The 22,499-nt window shown below is 39.6% G+C and overlaps 1 long non-coding RNA gene across 1 annotated transcript in view; it reads right to left on the bottom strand.

Moving 5' to 3' along the window:
* Nucleotides 1-6,014: 6,014 nt before the first annotated feature.
* LOC141567627 (uncharacterized) overlaps nucleotides 6,015-22,499 on the bottom strand; it is a 34,318-nt gene continuing 17,833 nt past the window's right edge. The window contains exon 3 of the long non-coding RNA XR_012490465.1: nucleotides 6,015-10,395. This is a non-coding gene — a long non-coding RNA (uncharacterized LOC141567627). The remainder of the gene's footprint in view (nucleotides 10,396-22,499) is intronic.

Here is a 22,499-nt window from a genome sequence, read left to right as displayed (position 1 = left end):
AAAAAATAAAGAACAAAATATCACAGACTAAAGCATTGCAATCCTTAGTATTGTTCTATGGATCTTGGGTGGGAGCTACCTAGTCGTCTACTCAGTATGAAGTGCTTGAGTTGCAACTGTCTCTTTTAGGAGATTGTGTGCTTCTGGAGAGATCCAAAGAATCGTCATCTTGAGATCTGTGCTAAGGACCATTTCCAGTGATTCAAAAATATATTGAAATTTACAATTGGAACTTTTTTTTCATTGTGGACAGTACTTGATGGGCTCCTTCTAGAAGAACTGGTCGGAGGTTTTAGATCACTCAAGGGTTGTTTAGAAAGAATATGAAAAAAGGCTGCAGAAACCTCTTGATAATACCACTGCATGTATTCCCTAAATTTCCTGCAATATTTGACCATATCTACTATTAGTAGGTGGAGCTGAGAACTGTGGGTGATATTTCAGGTAGGGAGAGATTGAATCCCAGGAGATGGTCTCAACGGCAATACCTTAGGTCTTAGAAGTTTAAGAGTCTCTAAACTTTTGCTGATTTGAGTTCTAGAGTTCTGGGGGTGTTTTGTTTTGTTTTGTTTTGTTTTGTTTTTCTTCCTTTCCAAGAGCCAGGGGCAATATGTAGTGTAAAGTTCCTAAGTGGCAGAACTTTGCAAACCCTTTTAACATTTCCAGTAAAATGGGTACTCTTATTACTAGCGAGAGATCGGAATTTCCTAAGTTGGGAACACAAAATTAAGTGATTTTTTTGACATTGTTGCAGCCTATTTTTCCAGCAATGAAATGCTTCAAAAATCGTGAGAATAAACAATGACCTGAACATATTAAAAATCTACTAAGCCAAGGGAACAGAATAGAGAGCCTCAGAAAAAACCTATGCATATATGTTCAACTGGTCTTTTCTTTTTTTTTTAATTAAATTTATTGGGGTGACAATTGTTAGTAAAATTACATAGATTTCAGGTGTACAATTCTGTATTACATCATCTATAAATCCCATTGTGTGTTCATCACCCAGAATCAGTTCTCCTTCCATCACCATATATTTGATCCCCCTTACCCTCATCTCCCAACCCCCACCCCCCGCCCCCCTTACCCTCTGGTCAACTGGTCTTTGATAAGGGTGCCAAGAATGTACAATGGGGAAAGGATAATCTCTTCAATAAATTGGGAAAATGTATTCCACATGCAAAGAAAATAAATTGAACCCTTATCTTGACTTCTAGGAAAAAAATATGGGGAAAAAGCTTCTTGACATTGATATTACATCCAACGAAAAATTTTCTGTGCAGCAAAGGAAACAATCAACAATGTGAAAAGGCAATGTTCAGAATGGGAAAAAATATTTCAAAGCAAATGAATAGTGTGGGAGAAAACTTTGGGAGGCGATGGATATGTTTATGGCATAGATTGTGGTGATAGTTTCACTGGTATTTACTTATCTCCTAAACCTAACCCTAACCATTACAGTTTTACTAGAATTATGCTGGTGAAAGATGATACCTGAACCACACATACCCTTAGCAATTTTAGTAAAATTCTTTCATCCATGTTAATTAGATGTAGTAGTCAGTTTATCCTTACTGTGGTGGGTAATTTCCTATAAAAGTTTTGCTAGTTTCCATTTGAGGTCTTCTGGTGCTAAGAGGCAGCTTTCCTAACAGCATCAAACGTTATCCTCATACAATATGCATCATACTTTATAAAATTAAGAAGAAATTTTCTAAAAGACTTTCTAATACACCTATTCAGAGCATTGATAGTAAGCAAACAGAGGTTACCTAGTCATGACATTCTTGATGTAAAGGAAAAAGAATAGCAAGATTTAAAGTATTTCAAGAATGAATGGAGATGTGTGAGAAAGTAATAGGATTTCCTTTATTTCTGGCTTAAGATCACTTATAAAAAGTGAAGAGAGGACTAAGTTTCTACCTGTTTCAGGAGCTACTCTGAATCCTGTCTAAGCGTGTCCAAGAGCCTATCACTAAAGTCTCTGAATTCATCCTTCCTTTGCTTACAGGACTGGAATACAGTCCATTCATTTTCACGGGAAAGACTTTTGGGATAGCCTCTACAAGACCTTGTCTAACATCTGTAGCTTTCCTAAATGCCTCTGGTTTACTACGAAATCTGGAAGTTTTTAAGTCATCCTCAGGATCTTCTCATTCTGCATTTTCCATTAATTTTCCTACTAACTAACTGGTATAGATCTGGGCCCCTGAATTATACATTCCTAAACAATTCTAAATTTTTCTACAAGTTTTGCCAAAGACTTGGAAAGTTTTTGACGGAGGCACTCAACTCAAAGGAAGACCAGGGCTTAAAAGCAACCAAGAGATTTTCCTATTCTGAGGGAGGTTTAACTTTAAAAAGTAACTGAGTTTGGGAGAGTGTCTGGCTGAAAAGAAGGGAAGGAGAGCAGATTACGGGGAAATGAGGTCACAGGGACATCAGGAGCACAGATGGAGGAAGAGGAATAGTAGGATGAAAACCTTGAGGTGTTAGTTGTGGTTTAAAAGGAACTAAATGAGAGATAGTTTTACACAGTTCTCTTTTACTTTGGCCAGTTAATCTCTTAAAGAAACGATTTTGGAATCTTAAATTTTTTTGGATAAATTTTTATGCCAATGAAAAATGCAAACCATCGGATATTTGGGATTTTGCTCCCTTTTTGTTCTGAGGTGTCTCTCAGATGAACAATTTTGAAAACATCAGAATTTCTTTTTACGTATTTCTGTTGGCCCTTTGTGTATTCTGCTTAGAGATATATGTCCCTTGCTTACTTTGAAATTGAATTCTTTGCTATTTTGCTGTTGAGTGCCAGGAGTTCCTTATGTTTTTCTGGATATTAACTCATCAGAAATATGGCTTGCAAATATTTTCCCCCATTCTGTATGTTGCCTTTTCACATTGTTGATTATTTCCTTTGCTGTGTGGACACTTAATTGAATGTAATCCCATTTGTCAATTTTTGCTTTTATTGTCTTTGCTTTTAGTGTTATATCCAAGCAGTTTTTGAAAAAGTCAATGTCAAGAAGCTTTTCCCCTATGTTTTCTCTAGGAGTTTTAGTTTCAGGTCTGATGTCTAAGTCTCTAATCCATTTTGAGTTTTTCTTGTGTGTGTATGATGTAAGATAAGAGTCCAATTGTATTCTTCTGCATATAGATATCCAGTTTTCCCAAAACCATTTTTTGAAGAGACTATCCTTTTCTGTTGTGTATTTTTGTCCACATTGTCAAAGATCAGTCAACTATACTTGCATGGGTTTATTTCTGGGCTCTCTATTCTGGTTTATATAACTGTTAACATACTTTATTGTACACTTGAAAATTTTTTAAGAGAGTAGATCTCATGTTAAATGTTCTACCACAATAAAAATAGTGCCAACTTCACAGGATTTCTGTAGGATACAAAATGCAGTATAAATACAGTTCCTGGCATTTAATAGTTCTGTGATAATATTTTGATCTTAAAAAAAGAATTCCCCCAAAGTTGCTTCTGTAATTCTAAATTATCCTTGGTGAAATTATGCCATTTAGATACAGATATCAAATCATAATGTTTTACACCTGAAATTTACATAATGGTATTAACCAATGTTACCTTAATAAATTTAATTTTTAAAAAAGAAAGTATAAAAAAGAATTATGCCATCTGGGAAAGCAAGTACCTGAATGTAGTGTCTCATATAAATACATGAAAGAAGCAGGAATCTGGCCCAGAGGGGATCAGAGTTGGGTTTAGACAGAGAGGAACCCATAAGAATCTAGGAACAGTTGGTTGTAAGTGTCACTTATGCATCTTGTATCTTGGTTCCCCAGTTTGGGTCTAGAATGCCTCGAACTGCAAACCTGACTAATTTAAAATTTTTAAGAGGTGAAAAGTTGTAGAAGAGGTCTCGTCCAGAACCAAGCTCACTGAGAAAACAAGAGTAAGGGAATTTCCCACGGGGTTTTTGTAAATGACTTGCCACCTGGAGCAAACTTTGTCCAAAGGAAGCCTGCTTGAATAGAAACCTTCTGAATTTCTCAGTCTGTAGAGCTGCTTGAGGAACAGACTTGTGGGGGCTACACATGTCCTTTTCCCTCTCAACTTTACATTTAGAGATGTAGACCCAAAAATGACAAGGAGAGAGACAAATTTAGTGCTGTCAGTAATTATTTTGGGTTTGTGGACCCAATATTCAACATGTAGATGGGGGCTTCTCCACAGCAGCAGGGTGTTTGAGAATTCAACTCAATTCTGTGTTTCTGACTGATCAGCTATAAATGGGAGATTGCAATAACCCCCTCCAACACAGGGTGCCAATTACAAGTTCAAGTAGTTACCCATACTTCTGAGGGACTGGCTATAAATCAGCTTCCTACAATACCCTCCTTAGGTTTGATTAATTTGCTAGAGTAGCTCACAGAACTCAGGAAACCCATTTACTCACTAGATTACTGGTGTATTTCAAAGGGTAGAAATGAACAACCAATGAAACATACATAGGGTGAGGTCCTAACAAAGGAGCTTCCTTCCTCATGGAGTGTGGGGCCCAGCACAGTAACACTTGGAAGAATTTTAGTTCCCCAACCTGGAAGCTCCCTCCTTTTTCAATTTTTATGAAAACTTCATAACATAGGCATGATTGACTAAATCAATGGCCATTGGTGATTGACTCAACCTCTAACCCACCTCTCCTCCCTGGAAATCAGAGGGCAGGACTTAAATTTCCAACCCTCTTTTCTTGGTTGGTTCCCCTGGCAACTAGTCTCCATCCTTAGGTTCTTTCCAAAAGTTGCCTCATTAACATAAACCTAGTTGTGGTGGAAAGAGTCTTGTTATGAATAACTAGACACTCATTTCGCCTTTAGGACTCTGAAGTATTTTCAGGATCTGAGGACAAAAGACCAAATATTATAACAAAAAATAATAGGCGTTGCGCTTATTGCTCAGGAATTACAAGGTTTGGGAAGCTATGAACCAGGAACCGTGGACAAAGACTAAGCATATATGAGAAACATGTACTTGGCCCTTCTTATAAATAACAATATTGTAATCCACCCATGAATTTGAATGCCCAGCATGCAGTCAGACCAATCACTAAAGCATCAAGTGTACAATAAGGAAAGAGCTCATTTTCAAGAGGCAGCCCAACAAGGAGATAGGGAGAAGCCCAAATCCACCTCCCATCCAGGGTTCTGGGCAGGTTTGTAAGGGGTTAGGAGGCACAGGTATGCAGAAGCACTGGCAGGGCACGTTTTAATTGGAGGACCCTGGAACTTGGCCATTTATGGTAAGAGGCTTCAGCACCACATCGTGCTGGACAGAAGGGAAGGCCCTTCTGAAAGGATTCTGGTGTTCAAGTTCTGGTTATGCCCCAGTCCTTTTGTTCTGTGGGTCGGGGCAGCGAGACTTTGCTTCTGGGTGCAGCTGGAGGTCAAAGTTCTCTCCTCTACACTGACTTTGGCTGCATGACTTGTGCTTTTGGTCTGCTGTCCCTGAAAAGCAACTCAGAATCTTGTTAGAAAAAAGATATGACTGTTTTGAGCTGGTTCTGCAGTTATAATACTGCAGTATTAAGGTACATTACCAGTAAGAGTAAGAGGTTTATAGACTGGATTACATAATCGAAGAGTTCCTCTAAATGGCTTATGATTCTTAGAATAGAAAGTAAAGTCAGTATGGGGGGGGGCTGAATAAAAGAAGAGAAGAGAACAGAACAGAAGAGAACAGAAGAGAAAAGAAAATGATATAAATAGGAGGTTGGACCCATGCCATATCCCTGAGCTGAAAACCCCAAGAGTCTCTGAGTATTGCTGTATTTCCACATTGAGGGTCTTACATTACAGAAGTGTGAAGTTTTGATCAGATCTCAACAGGCCTCCGAGACTGCCTAGGCTGCTTCACTATAAATACCACTAAAATACTCTGTCGATGAGACAAAGCTGAATTTATTCCTCTTGAGATAAAGGAGAACTCTACCTTGGCTGTGTTTTAGTAGCCTTTCCAAGGGATGGGGGGCAGGTCAGGCAAAGTTAGGAGTAGTTTAAGACAGTCTTTCAATGCAGAAAACTTTATTGAGATTGTTTGAGGATCATGATATAATAAATTACAATTGATGAATATGGCAAGGGGAGGATTTTTAGAAGGAAGTTTCAAAGTCTTGAAGAGTAAGAGTAGTTTGATATTATCCATAGAAAAGTCAAATAGTCTGATGTTCATTTATTTTTTTTCACATAGCTCTTGGAGCAAACAGTATAGCTGTTTACAATGTATATCTTCTTGGGAAAGAGTTTCCTGAAATAATAAAGCCATGAAGATAAAAATAGTGGAATCGCGTTAGTGGAGACAGCTGAGGAATAAAGACACATTAAAGGAGCGTAAACCGGAAGATGTGTGGGTGTAAAAGCTTTCAGTTCTCAGTTAGTTCTCCTCCCACAGAAGAATCTGTTTTCTAGAGTCTCCAGTAGCTTTTAAGAGGACCAGGGTATTTTGTTTATCAATAACTAATGGGTGTTAATAGGAACACAGAGAGATCAACACCTCTTGTCTAAAACTCTGCAACATCCTCTTAAGTGGGCTCCCTCCTTCCATTCTTGTTCTACTCTAGGCTACTCTCCACACAGCAGCCAGAGAGAAACTTTGACAATATAAACTGAAACACTTCAATGTCTTTCCAGCTCGGTTACATTAAAAGCCAAATCCTTACCAAGACCTACAGGGCCAGCTGGTGATGTCCTTAGAACCCGGCTTGGAGCATGTGCTTTCAAGGGCCCAGCTGTGGCCTCTCTGCAGCTGCACTGCCAGCTGCTCCCATGCACCTACCACCTGGTAAAGAGTCCCCAGGTCACTGGAATGTGCACAGCTGGAGTCTATAGCTCACTGCTCTGCAGAGGCCCAGCATTCCCTGCCCAGGTGTCGGCACACCTGCTTCCAGGGCTGTCATCTCTTCTATAGGATCCGTATCTCTGGGGACAGACCCCGCTGCAGATTTGCACACCCTGGACTCCAGAGAGATCCAAGAGGCTGCTGTGTGCAGGGTTGAGAGTTGAGCTTGGATATAATGGTCTGGGATGGCCATATATATGTGTCATCTCTCACAATATAGAATGGAGCTGAAGGTGGAAAGAGAAGTGGGCAGACCAAGGACCAGGGACCAACTCCCACTCACCAATCTGGAATCATGAGTCCAAGAATTCTACTTGTAAACTTGGTCTCCTGGGGATTATGAAGGGGAAGGAAGGAAGCTAAAACATATTTTCCTAAAGAGTATGTTACCTGATTTATGACGTACGTGTTCAGACATGTCATCAGGGGCCTGCATTTGCTTTTGCCCCGGTCCCACCTGTGTGCATGCAGCTGCTTCCTGGTTGCTGCATCTCCTGCCAATCTCTTCCTCCCTCACCCTGCTCCTGCAGCTCCCTTTCTGTTACGGAATCACAACGGTTGTGCTTCTGCCTTAGAGCCTTATAATTACAGATCCTTCGGTCTGGAATGCGTTTCCCCAGAGAAGTGAAAGTGCTGCTCCCAGACATCATTGAAGTCTCCTCAGAGACACCCCGCTCTGTGAGAACAGCGGCCTTCACCACATCAAAGCCCTCTCCATCGCCCTCTAGGCCCTCACATGACTTTAATTCTCTTTGTAGCACTTTTCTAACACGGCACTACCTGGCCTTTCATTACATAGCTACTTGTTGATTGTTGGTCTTCCCGCCATTGGAATTAAGTTCCACAAAGGCAGGGAGTTTTATCTATTTTATTTACTGCTATAAACCCAGCTCCTAGTACAGTTCTTGACAAGTACTAAGTTCTCTCTCTCTCTCTCTCTCTCTCTCTCTCTCTCACACACACACACACACACACACACACACACACACACGCACACCACATAAAATAGAAGTGAATGAATGAATGAATCTATAATTCACTCAAGATGTCAAGTTCAGTTAAGCAAAATGAGTAAGTTGCCATCATCTTCAACTTTTAAAAGTGTTTTAACTAAAAGGTATACTGTTTGGTTGATTTCAAAGTATGTTTGTTGGCAATGATGTGAAGAATTTGATATTTTTATAGTGATGTTTATTTTTGATCCATTTGAAATTCTTCTAAACGCTGACAGTATAGCCTCTGCAGAGATGTGCAAAGAATGGTAAATGAGGGGGGATAAGCCATTTGCGTGGACTGGTGCCTTAAGTCCTTATTATCACTAAGTATATAGTATGTGGGTGTAATGAAGCCATAAAAGTTAAAGAGAAAGAGTCTCGGATATTACACATATGTAAAATAGATACCATTATGTATATAATATATTTATTATATATTGTATATATATGGGAAACAAAGTAAGTGGCTGTGCTCTTTAATTGTCATTTTTGTATTTCCTACCATATTACTATAAATTTAATGTAAGATGCATCTTATATGAGAGCAAACTGTGAAATACAATATTTAAATTTTGAAGTTATCGTAGTATTTTATTATAATATCTGTGGTACTATTTGTTTATAATATTTATAATGATATTTCCAATACTCATAATATTCAGAATATGCATATAAACATTTGAGATGATTTAGATATTTGGCACAGTACTTTAAAATCTAAAGAAAATATGGAAGTTGAATTAAACACTGGACATAAAGAAATATCCAACTTCTTTCCAACTCTTTCTGATAATTTATTGTAGAAGACACACAGCCACCTTTTGTTTTCTCAAGTAGTATCTCTTCACATCATATAAAAACATCTTTTCCTTTTTTTAACATTTATACTTAATGCTTAGTCAATAGTAGACATTTAATAAATATTTCTTGAAAGAATAAGTGAACTTGAATTGATGAGATTGAACTGGATTGAAAAAAAGAAACAAATATACAGAAATAGAGCAGAGAGACAAACATTGAAACCACTCAAATGACTGGTTCATTTACTCAAACAATAGAAAAAGATTAAGAAACATACATCAAAGCACAGACTCAGGAGCTGGCAACAGAGATTATACATATTTTTTTTCTAAAGTGTGTTCTGAATCGATTAATAGCAAACCATTTTCTTGACTTATTAGTGCTTATACTACTCAAGTAACATAACTGCCCCATGAGGCGACTGCATTTAATTCATGTAGATTTAAAAAGTTCTAAGTATTATAACTTAGAACCATTTTATCACAGCTTCCCTCTCACTGCCTCATTCCACAGTCAGCCATTATCTTTCTGTTTCATAAGAAAAACACCCTAAACCTAGTCCCAACTTGCTTCCGGAGTGCAGAAAGATCCTTTATGTGTTGTAATATATCAAATACTGAGGTATGTGCCTTGAGGATTTATTTTCCAACTCCAGATAAGTTTAGACTTGTATCAGGGATTCAAAGGTAGAAATCACCTTTGGCTTTTTTGTTTTGTTTTGTTTTGTTTTTACAATTGTCACACTGATTAAACTATGACTCATCAGTCACTAAGAAACAGGAACAGTTCCTCAGTTCTGGGCAAATAATTAAAAAACCTATCCTATCCGTCATGAATTTCTACCCCAAAGCACAGTTATCGTAAATGTAAGGTGTTTGTAACAAGAACATACAGGCCAAATGTCTGTGAGAATAAGCTCCCTGGGTCAGGAAGTTTCAGGATGGAGCCAATGCATTATGCTTTCAAAATAGCAGTAGTTTCTTCCCCACCCGCTTAGTTCTAAGTGCATAAATATCCCTTTGGAAAAATGAATAAGTATGACTAGAAATTATAAAACCTGGCATTTCTCCTTTCTCCCATCTAGCCAGTAAGCTCCAGAAGAGCAGGGATCATATCTGGCTTATTCACAATGTACCTGGTATGAAGTAGGCACTCAATAAATACTTTTTGTTCGAAATAATTAAAAAGAAGAATGAACAAAAGTCTTTGCTAGCAGTTTTGATATAACGACAAAAATTGTATCATACTTAAATATAGCAAAAATACAGTTTCTGACATCTCTAATTGGTAGCTCTGAGTTGAGAAGTAGAAACGTAGTACCTGCTAGGTTTCCACCTACTTAAGCAACCCAGGCCTCTCATTTGCATTCCATCATGGCTCTTTCTTTATGCCACAAAGCCTCACAGCCAGTGAGAGCCAGACAGCCAGTGTATCCATAAACCAATAGAGATCCCCTAAGGCTCTGCCTGTAAAATGATAGCCTTTGGAGGGGGAAAAAGGTACAGTGCTCTCTTATTTCACACTGTAATTAATATCTAAATAGCTAGTTTCAGATAACATGTGACTATAAATATTTTATGTACCCATATTAAAGCAAATGTCTGAAGTTCCTCTGGCAGCTTCGCCCTGGATAGCCTAAACTTTTGAAACCTCGAGCTGTCAATCATCCCGTTGGTTTTGGTCAGCATTTCCCCAAAGATGCAGCCTTTGGAATAGTAGTCCAAACAGATGTTCCTGTAGGGGTATTGAGGGGAGAAGAAGATATCTTTCTTAGAAAATGACAATGTGCATTAATATATTTAAGGTCCTGAGAATTCCTGCAGTTAAAAGAAGTTTCATTTTGTTAAAACCAGCATTTCCCACCCAAATTTATTTAATCTGGGAATTTTCTTTTAAATCAAAATATGTATGAACCTACTGCAGAGCGCTCTTAAGGAAGCAACACCAGCACAGACAGCTCTATGCGGGTCCATATCGTTGAAGTCTCATCCTGTTCAATCTCATGACAAATAGGGTTCTGTTGATGTTTTTAAAAATGCTTGCTTTAGGCGCATACTAGTGTTTTGTGTATTCTGAATGTTTGCCTGTGTCCTAGAAATCTTAAGCTATCTCCCTTGTGGGCAGACTGGAAATCCCAATAGTGCCCAAGGCATATTGTAAACAAACGTTCAGTACCTGGAGACACGCTGTGAGCTGATCATGTGTTGTGACCCCAAACACAGGAAAACTCCATCAGAGTGAAGGACAAGAATTCCTGGGAATTTCCTGGGAAACCCAGGAAAATGCAAATGAGCTTCACTTCCTCCTCCAGACGAATGTTGTGCATATCCAATCAGAGTGGAGATAAAGGACAGTGTGGAAGAGGCACTGGGTTGTGTGAGTGGACACAGCCAGTGCCCTGCGTTTATTAAGTGCTTGCCAGTGAATGAATCTGTATTTCAGGCTCCTCAGGAAAATCACTATATAAACCAGTTTATGATTTTCTTTCTCCGATCACTGCAGCTGGTCGTTACTGAAAACGATGATCTCAGAGTCGCCTGTTCCAGCCAGAGAGCTTGCACACAGAGAGATGCCTTTGTGAAGCCAGCCATAGAAACCTGCATAAAATTGGCCTTCTTTTCTTAATAGAAGCACAGGAACAAAGATGAGTTTGTTGCTGACTCAGAGCTGAAAGCTTTGTTTTGTAAAGCTCTCTGAATGTATTGCACTCTGCCAAAGGAGAAGGGCTCCTTCTTTAAAAAAAAAAAAAGAGGAAGAACAGTAAGCGGAAACCAGACAACAAATCAAAGTGCACACCCTTCGGTGGATATTTGTGACTAAAATGGCTTCAAATTTTTTCTTTTTTTTTCTTCTTTTTTTTTTTTTTTTGGTGAATACTGGTCACATTTCACAAGCTGAATAAAAATGAAAGGAGAAGGAACTTTAATTAATAGGATGCCTTTTGATTTGCAGAGCAAAACTGCCAGAGCAGATGTATTAGCAAAGAGGATTAGATTGTCCCTTCTATGATGCACTGAAATTTTCGTTTTTTCCCTGTAGTAACCCCATTGAAGAGGGGCTGTCTTTAGTGTCTAAGATCCAGCCCTGCAAAGAACTGTTGTCCTTGAGTACAATGGGGCACTCTCACAAGACCAGACAGAATATGTGAGGAGAGAACTAATATCTCTTTAAATCTTGGCAAGGCAGTTTCAGTTTTACTATTTTTAAGAAGCTAAAATAAAAGATAAATTGGTGATGCGTTCAAAGTTCATAAAAGATACATTAAAATGAACCTTAAAACATTCATGGCTACCATTTATCATTCTGAAAACTCAAATTGAATCAAGAACTCCCTGCTAATTTTTCTGTTTGAATTTAACCAGTCCAGGGTGTTTACAAGGGTTTTGTTTGTTTGTTTGTTTTGATTTATGTTTTGATTATTGTTGAGCTCCTTATCTAAAAAGATAGGGCTACTTCCACTAGAAGGGACTAAGTACCAGAATGTTAACTTTAATTGCTGTCAGAGAAACCAAAATAATCTGTAAATCATCCAGACAGTGAATAGGGTGCTTAAGTGGGTCTGAAGTGAGGAGAGAGGACTAATGTGTTGCTGTTGTTATCCTCATATAGGCTTGTGGGAGGAAAACAAGAGTTGAAGAAGTGTGTTGTTTTTAATGTCTAGTTCCAGGTCATTTTCCCAGGTCAGTTCTGGGAAAGAAGGGCAGAATGCTACTCAGCCAGGTCTGATCCCAAGGCAAACAGCTGTGGGTCTCCGCACAACACGGGAAAAGTGAGGTCAACCTACTGAAGAAGTGAAAGAAATAATTCTCTCTCTCCTCATTCTCCCCACTACAGCTCCTTAGTGATGAGTTGCAAATCTGCCCCAGAGTAGGAAAAAGTATTTATGCAAATGATTCTCCTCCCTCCATATGAGCTAACTCTGGGGTCAGTCTATCTCTTTTGCAGCTATGAAGCTTTGTCTTCTGACAATAAATAAATATGCAGTTCACACAGACACACAAATACGCAACCACACAACCACACAAATAAGCCTAGATCGCCCTCCACTTTAATAGCAAAACTATTGGTTAGCAGTTATCCCTTCTTAAGACAGAATTAATACTCACATGTCACATTCTGGTCTCAGTGATTTTTAGAGTAAGATCTAGATCTAAGGGTCCCAGTGCAGGCTAACTGAACAGCTAATTAAGGTTGACCCCGCCTGTTTCCCCTCTGTCTTGAGTGACAATGACCAGTCTTCACGTTCTGATAGGATGGGAAAGTTCTCAGGGTTTCTTTATCACGCCCTGGATAATTGTGCAATACTTCACTGAATTTCTCTTTTCCTCATCTAGGCCAGAGCCAGCATCAAGTATCATCAGGACAGAGCACCGCCACCCCAGGCCCAGTCCAATCATGGTCATTAGATGCATTTATACAGAGAGCAAACGCATCCATGAGAGACTGGTAGGACCCTGAACACATACAGACCAGATAATGGCATTCTGGGAAACTCTCAGAAGGCAATATCAACACTGACTAATGTTTAAACGAGTTTCAGACACACTGACAAATGGCACAGACACTGACCAGTCTGTGTTCACATGCCAGCCTAATAAAATCCTGATGGCCTGTAAAGTATCATTGCTCCCTTAGTTTCTACAGAGTTATACAGAAACACTGTGGACAAAGACCCTGATGATAACATGTGAAAGAAAATTAGACTAACTGTATTGTCTTCCTCCCGGTTTCGTCCTCAGTAGAGTCAGAAAACAGCTGGAAATCTTCCTTTGTTTAACTATTTGATGTATATAATTAAAGCCTCTTATTAATTCCCCTAAATCATCTCATTTCCATACCAAACCATCTCAGTTCCTCTGCCCTTTTTGCAAAGGTCCTGTTTTCCAGACCTCTTATCTCCTTGTGCCTGAACACAAGATCCCCTCCCATTTTTTTTATTCTTCCCACCTCTCGCCATCATTTTCTAGAAGCATGTTTCAGAAATGCAACTGTGTTTCTCTTCCAGGCTACCAAGACCTCTAATTCGTATCTTCATTTCTCCAGTTGAGCACATAAGTACTTACTGTGAAATTACTGACTACGCTGTGGAAGATGCTATTGGGGAAAATAAAGAGTCTTGAAAGTGAAGACCCAACGTCCAGGAAGTTGACGGTTCCTGAGCAGACACAGATGTGTACCCAGTAGCCCCTGACTCAAGGCCAAACAAAGTCACTGCTCTAACAGAGGCTCAAGAAACATGCCTGAGGAGGGCAAAAGGATGAGTGCTGTTTTCAGACTAAGGGCCAGCGGCATAGAATTCAGGAAACACTGTCTTAGGGTCAGGTGGCGTTTCAGCCAGTATCAGAAAAGGAGTAAGATTTTACTTAGGTACTGAATGGTCCCTACAGGAAGGCATGGTGGGTGCAGTCAACCTTCTAACATTACAAAGTGTTATGCAACACCTTTTTGGCAATCATTATTTCTCAGCAGAATGACGCGTGGAAACTTGCACTTTACCTGGGTACAAATGGGCCTTTAACTTTTGCAGTCCCCTGATGATCAAGTCTCCCTGGGTCCTACAGGCTAAACACATGCCTGTATTGATGTTCTTCTTGACCTCCCTCCTTTCCCACCGATGAAAGGAGGTTTGGTAGATGAACTTGTTCGGAAATCTTCGCAAGGTGACATGTTCAGAGAACATACATATCCAGTCATTGGATATGGGAATGGTGTACAGTCATTGGGTAATTGAACACATTGATTAAAATCATACCTATCTGTTCACTTCTTCTCAGGCACCTATTCTCAGGCCACATTTCCCAGGTGGGCATTCAGAAAGTGAGGCTGAAATGAATTTTCCATGGTCCATCCCTTTCTGGTTTCCATATACTGGCTCCATACTGCTCTTCTCCAAGCCCTCAACTGCTTTTACTTTATTTCTTTATTTTTTTTTAATTGAACCTTCTTTAAGATATGGCTGCAAATGACATGTTTTCTGTGGTTTTCATCTCAGACCAAATCCAAGCAGAAATAGTAGCTGCATTGTGGGCTCAAAGCACTTTGTGCACATGGTGAAGCTCTTCAACCAGTCCTTACTTACCAAACTTGCAACACACTCTCCACATCCTCTGAGAGCACACGGACTTCTGTCCACTGCCTGCTCAGAGCTCCCAACTAGTAATCATTCTCCAGTGTGCCTGTCGCCTTCTGCCTCGGCCAGTGAGGTAGATGCTTACCAAGGCGCAGCTAATTTGTTCCCAAACTTCTTTATGCTATTGGTATTGAATACTTTCGTTATGTATATAGTCTGTAAGTCAACAAAATACAAATGAATGAAAACTAAGTTACCTTGTGGGCAAGACTCTTAGAAAAACTTCTATTGAGTTAGAGGTAGGTTAGACAATAATGAAAGATTAAGGGGGGAAAAAACCATAAAAATGACAGGATTTTGCAAGCTTGTCTGTTTCCCAAGTGTCTTTAAGCTCTTATTCTACTTTAAGACAATTGTAATTACTAGGAATGACACAGAATGTCTTATCGGTATGATCTTTGGAAAAAAGAGAAGTCGGAACTTGAATGAGTAGACCCATACTCAAAGGAATTACACAGAATATTAATAGATTGACCAATAAATGTATATTTGTATGGATTAAGTTAAAATTATATATATGTCACTCATGTGATATCTACTTAAATTCACTTTTTTTGATAACGAATCATGCTCATTCTACATCTAATGGGTATATGATTTTCTGTTGTATCTCCATTGTAGCAATTATGATGATTCCCCATTATTTTGTGTCTGACTTCCTATCTGAGGGAGGGGACTATGTCTTATTCATTGTTGGTTACTCACTGCCAGGTTACCAGACTGCCAGGTTACCAGACACACCTGCTTCCACAACATTTCCTGAATAAAAGGTCATATATTACCTTTGTTGATTTTCATAACAATTGGTACAGTAGCTAATGTAGATATAGTATACTCATTTTACAGATGAGGAAACCATATCCCAGGGGTTGCGTGATTGCCCAGGGTCAAGAGCTTAGAATGAAAAGAATATAGCCTCCTACCTCCCAGCCAGAACTCTAAAGAGTATATGGAAACAGTGAGTTTGATGAAAGGAATTTGCTTTGGTGATGTTTCCAGAGGATGCTTGATCTCATCTTTCATAGGAAACATGACCCCATTCAGTGGTCTATATAGGATTACTTTTCCTTTTCTAATCAGAGTCTTATGGATAGTATATATTTGTTAACCCTTTTAGTTACAAAGTCTACATGAGGGGAGCAGATTGGATGTGACATTTCCAGAAAGGTTAGGACCTATGGATCACTGTTGTGCTCTTGCCCCAAGTCTGCAAAAGCCAACCCCCCTGCCCCCCCCACACACACACTGATATCCCAGAAGTCATCTCAGAGATTGTTCAAGCATTTTCTTTACTCATTGTACCTGTGTCTTCACTTAAGAACACAGGTAGCATGGGAGAAATGAGGGTATTATTAAGGAACTCAAAGAGTCTCCTGGAATAAGAAGTACATTGGAGTCTTCAGTTGGCAAGCATCTGAAGAAATGTTAGCTTTGAGGAAACGCAGTTTACTGAGTCAGTGGGCAAGGCCCTCAGTGACAGAAGAGCCTGAGGCTGAGTCAACAGGAAGGAAATGAAGGTGGTCTTAGGCCGAAGTGAGAAGAAATTGCATTGCTTTCACTGCTGCACACTTGCCCCCTGAAGATTACCTGGGATTTTTATGTTCTCTTCTCCATATCAAGACAGATCTGCTATTAATCATTCACATGTCAGTGTGACTAGTTCTAGAATTAGAACTGATAAAGAGAAAACCACCTAGGGCTTCTTTTTGAGAGGTCCTGGGTTCTCATAATAAAGTGCCACTCTTCACTCACATGTCAGATACCTGAGCGCCCTGTTTGAAGAGATACGATGAAATATTGATCAGTGACTAACCCCTGCTAATGTGTCAGCTAGCTAATTTGTAACTCTAGTGTTTAAAGAAAAAAAAAATCTTTATTTATTTAGGAGATGTGTATCTCTAGAAGGTGACTGCCAGGAATTTCGGATGAAGTAAATATGAATAAAATTTGTATTCAGGCTAGCTTTTGGAGGGCCCTTAAATTAAACAAAATAGCTGTCTCATCTGTTTCTTTATAGAACCAGTCCTGCTGAAAATATGTTCAGAAAGCAGAGTGTTTCAGTAACCTTGGTAATGACACGTGGGCACCCTGCCCAGCGACTCTGACTCACCAGGAAGTGCCATTTGGACAATTTTAGTTGAGGAAAAGCAGCTAGATAGCAACCCAACTCTTGTACACCCTTACTTCTGTCAATAGCTGTAGAACTGGATTTAGAAGACACATGTCTCTCAATATTATATTATGTGACTGGATATAACAGCCTTTTCATAAATGGTGGTAGAAACCTTAAACACTCAACACAGCTGTGGAGCTAGACCTAGAAACTCAAGCACAGTCCCTTTGAAGCCTCCTCTGACCCCATTTATAGAAAGGCATCTGCTGCAGGGCGTAGTAGAGGAATAGTCATTGGAGCATGCTTGGGGAAGAAACACAGTTCTTATACAAAAAACACATTTGAAGAAGAAACACAGATCAGAGAAGATTTAAAAGCACCGGATCTTGAACTCATAGATCTTTGTTTTGGAGAATCGGTCCTTTTTAGGAGCTGACTTGAGTTGTATGAATAGACTAGAAATAACGAAAGGTACGGACAAAATTTTCAGAAGAAACAGAAAGCAGGAAAATGATCTTGAGTTGGTGAGTGAGGAAGTGGGATGTGATAGTTAAAGAAAGTGGCCAGGGAAGTCCTTGAAGAGGTGACATGTGGGCAGAGTCTGGAATGAAGTGAGAGATGAATTTTCCTGCTCACACTTTCCCAGAGTGCTGCATTTTAGACAACCCCAGTAAGACTACAATGACAAGTTATTAGAGGAAGCAGTGTAAAATACATGATCAGAGGGATAGTGGTCACAGGGTAAATCACAGGAAAATGGTAGTAAGGGAGAGGAGTTGCTATGTGATGACACCTCTCCAATCTGTAGCAGCCTGCCCCATTCCCAGCACCAGGACATGGCTAGGGCTGGGATCCAGGTGAGGTGTCTGTCATTCCAAAGCCCTGACACCCAGCTTTTCAAATGCTTTCCCCAAGAGCTGATCCCCGTGAGAGTTAGTCCTTCCTCACCAGATCTAATCTTGGGAGTTTCTGAATGAGGAAAGAGAGCATCATTATTTCTTTGTGTCTGTAGGTGTGGCAGTCAGGACCTTAGTACATATACACCTGTTGTATCTGCCTAAGGCTGGTTCCAATTAGACTCTTCCGAATGCAATCAAGCAAAAGTTAATGTTGTTGGTAGTTTCCTCTTAGTGGTTCAGCAATTATTCATTTCATGCTAAGCCCTTGAATGAGCATCCTTCCCTCCCCGTGTTACCAAGCACTGCTCTGATGTCATGGGATTATGTTTAAGGATACTTTTTCATGGTGTACACTCTTGCCTTGAATGACATTATAGACTCTCTATCAGTGAGTACTGTTTTACCAGCATCTACGGTAAGAGTCTCTTCTGATAAAGGGGAAATTGTTATTAGAAATAAATAGACTATTTGCTTGAAATTGCAACCTTTAGAAAAGCTTCCAGGAGTGGATTTACATGACTGACCTGTGAATGATTTTTACCAGGTGACTCCAGCTCCGGTCAAGTAGAAAGTTTCAAAGGATGAACCTAATGTGTTTCTGGGAATCTTCAGGATCCATTAAGTCTGAAGCACATGGGTTTGCTTCTTTGCAGTTTTTAGCTTATCAAAGCTAGGTACAGAATTTTATCACCTTTAATAAATGTATATCCTTACAAGATATAAACTCTGAAGCTTCGCATGCTCCTTTTCCCCCATAGAATGCATTTTCCTCCTGCTCATTCAATGAGATGTAGAATATCTGTGATCCGTTTTAGTGTTGCATCAAGTACTGTAAAAAGTACTTCAGTTTGATGCAAAAGAAGAACAATCGCTAAGATGTATGGAGTGTGCTATATGCTGAGCGATCAACATGAATATTTTATTTCATTGTCAAAACAACCCTAAGAGATAGGTATGATTATCATTACTCCTACTTTATAGATAAAGAAATTGAGACTTTGTGAGGTTATATTTATTAATCACCTGAATTTGCACAGCTGGAAAGTGTGGTCACTAGTGTTTGAACCTAGGCAGTATAGCACTGTCCTCACACATGTAACTGTCATACAACCCGTACGGCCTCCCTTTTGATAGCCCTCTAAGTACATTCTGAATCTCCAGAACTTTCACACAAATACAGTGTGTGATGCCCAGGACTTTAACCTCTTCATTTTGTCAGACTCTCTGCTATGCCAGATGGTCTTGTGAGCTAAGTGGACTGACTCATACTAGGCATGTGTGGCCCATTACACATCACCTCTGCAATCGTGACCTGATATTTTCTTTTCTAAAGCTTCTACCTTCACATCACTTATGAAAAAGAAACTATTCCCTCTTCAATATGACTGATAAGGTCATTGCTCAAAGTCTTGACATCTAGATCTATGGATAACTCAAGGGTCGTAGGTAATTCCTATAGGATTTCCTACATTAGTGCTATTCACAGGGCAGTCTGCAGAGCAGCTTCCTGTCTGTGAACTGTTTATCTTTTAAGATTTATATTAAAAATATAGCTAACATACAACGTTATATCAGTTTCAGGTGAACACCATAGTTATTCAACATTTATATACCTAAAGAAGTGATCACCATGATAAGTCCAGCAAGCATCTGACACCGCACCACGCTTTCACAATATTATTGACTATATTCCCTATGCTGTGCATTACATCCCCATGACTTACTGTTTGTACCTGAAAATTTGGATCTCTTGTTCCCCTTCACCTTTTCCCCCTTTAGTAATTTTTAAATTACGGTTGATGTTCAATATTATTTTATATTAATTTCAGGTGTACTACATAGTGGTTAGACATTTGTATAATTTAAGAAGTAATCCCCCTCACTAGTCTAGTATCCACCTGCTACTATACATAGTTATTACTACATTATTGACTATACTCTCTATGCTTTCCTTTAAATCCCTATGACTATTTTGTAACTACAAATTTGTACTTCTTAATCCCTTCAACTTTTTCGCCCACCCTCAACCCTTCTTCCATCTGGCAACCCTCAAAATGTTCTCTGCATCTATGTTCATTTCTGTTTTGTATGTTTGTTTATTTTGTTCTTTAGATTCCACATACACCTAAAATCACACTGCATTTGTCTTTCTCTGTCCAACATACTCCAGTCAGCGCAATACCTTCCAGGTCCATCCAGGCTGCTAAAGAGAGTAAGAACCCATTACCTTCCATGGCCAAGCAATATTCCATTGTATATATGTACCACCTACCCTTTATCCATTCATCCATCAATAGATACCCAGGCTGCCTACACATCTTGGCTATTCTAAACAATGGTGCAATGAACATATGGATGCACACGTCCCCTCAAAGTAGCACTTTGGGTTTATTTAGATAAATACCCAGAAGTGGGATTAGATTGCTGGTCTTTCTTTGTCTCTTTTTATAGCCTTTATTTAAAGTCTATTTTATCTGGTATAAGTATTGCTACTATAGCTTTATTTGTTTCTTTGTTTCCATTTTCATGAAATAACTTTTCCATCCTTTAAGTTTCAGTCTGTGTGTGTCTTTTGATCTGAAGTGAGTCTCTTATAGGCAGCACATGTAAGGGTCTTGGTTTCTTATCTAGTTAGTCACCCTATGTTTTTGATTGGAGCATTTAATCAATTTACATTGAAAGTAATTGTGGATAGGTATGTAGTTATTGCCATTTTATTATTCATAATTTTGATTTTCTAAATTTCATTTTAAAGTAGTCCCTCAACATTCCTTGTAATACTGGTTTGGTGGTGATGAACTCCTTTAGCTTTTTCTTGTCTGGGAAGCTCTTTATCGCTCCTTCAGTTTTAAATGATAGCCTTGCTGGGTAGAGTATTCTTGGCTGTAGATCTTTGCTTTTCACCACTTTGAATATTTTGTGGAAGTCCCTTCTGGCCTGCAAAGTTTCTGTTGAGAAATCAACTGACAGTCTTATGGGAGCTCCCATGTGAGTAACTAGTTGTCTTTCTCTTGCTGCTTTTAGAATTTTCTCTTTGTCTTTAACCATTGCCATTTTAATTATAATGTTTATTTGTGTGGGCCTCTTGGGGTTTATCATGTTTGGAACTCTCTACACTTCCTGGGCTTGAATATCCATTTCCTTCACCAGATTAGGGAAGTTTTTATTTTTTTAAATAGGTTTTCAATTCCTTGTGCTCTGTCTTCTCCTTCTGGTACCCCTATGATGCAAATCATGCACTTGATGTTGAGGTCTCTTAAACTATCCTCACTTTTTTATTTTTTTTTTATTTTTGCTCTTCTGATTGGATGTTTTCTGCTACCTTCTCTTCCAAATCACTAATTCGATCCTCTGCTTCATCTGGTTTGCTGATGATTCCTTTTAGTGCATTCTTTTTTTCAGTTATTGTATTCTTCACTTCTGACTACTTCTTTTTTATGGTTTCTATGTCCTTTCTAATGCTTACTACTTCTTTGTTGAAGTTCTCACTAAGTTTCTTGAGCATCCTTATAACCAGCATTTTAAACTCTATCTCTGGTAGGTTGCTTGGCCTCCATTTTGTTTAATTCTTTTTTTGAAGTTTTCTCCGGTTCTTTAATTTGGGATGTAGTTCTTTGTTTCCTATTTTGGCTGCCTCTCTGTGTTTATTTCATGTATTAGGTAGATCTGTTATGTCTCCCAGTTTTTCTGGGTAGCCTTATGTAGTTAGTGTCCTGTGGCACCCAGTAGCATAGTCTCCCTGGTCACCTGAGCCAGGTGCTCCAGGAGTGTTCTTTGTGGGTGTTGTGAGTGCCCTCCTGTTGTTAGGTTCATCCAAAAGTAATTGCGGTTGAAAAGGTTACAAGTAATTGCAAAAACCACAATTACTTTTGCACCAACCTAATATATTTGAGTGATTTCTATTGGCACATCAGTCGGTAGGATTGACCCTCCGGCTGACTGGCTGTGGGTTTGGCCATGGCCACAGCTTATGGGCTGATGTATAGGAGGGCTTACCCAATGGAGTGGGCTGCTCCCAAGCAGGCTCTGGTGCCTGTTGAGACAGCCCTTTGGGTGTGCCTCTTGTGGGGCTAATTACATGGTGCTTTGCCGTGGTCTGAACCCAACCTCTAAGTATGTTGGTTCTGGAGCTTTTTGGGAGGGCTCTGGTACAGGCCAAGTCAGCCACTGTCGGTGACCATCCAGGAACAACCTGGTAGGAGCTACAAAGAAATCTATGGTTGGTCACTGCCTGTGCTAAACCTGGAGGCACGTGGGAGAGGCCACGCTGTGAACCAAGGACAACTGCCACCAGTATTGAGTCTGGCATAGCTCTCTGCAAAAAACCAGCACACACTGAGGCCTGCTGCTCTTTGCCAGCTCCCATAAGGTTCAGCTGCTGATAAAGCCTCATGTGGTATTGAGTTGTGTGTGCTGGGTTCTCAGTGAGTCACCAGGGTGGAGCCAGCACTCACCTGACCAATTCAGATTCAGATTTGCCCATGGGCATGGGGCTCAATACAGGAAAGATGGTGCCTGCCTGTTGGCTTCATGAGAGCAGCACCCCACACACGAAAAATGGCAACTATCCCTCTAGTCCTTGCCCCAAATTCACACAACTCTGTCTTTCTCCATATGTCTCTGATGTCCCTTGAGTCACTGTCCCTCTGCTGGAGCCCAGGGTGAGTGCCTACGTATGAGTGTGCATGGGCCTTTT

This window comes from Rhinolophus sinicus, linkage group LG11 (genome assembly GCF_036562045.2).
Source record: "Rhinolophus sinicus isolate RSC01 linkage group LG11, ASM3656204v1, whole genome shotgun sequence".
Classification (NCBI taxonomy): Eukaryota; Metazoa; Chordata; class Mammalia; order Chiroptera; family Rhinolophidae; genus Rhinolophus; species Rhinolophus sinicus.
This window is presented reverse-complemented; position numbering and strand designations above follow the sequence as displayed.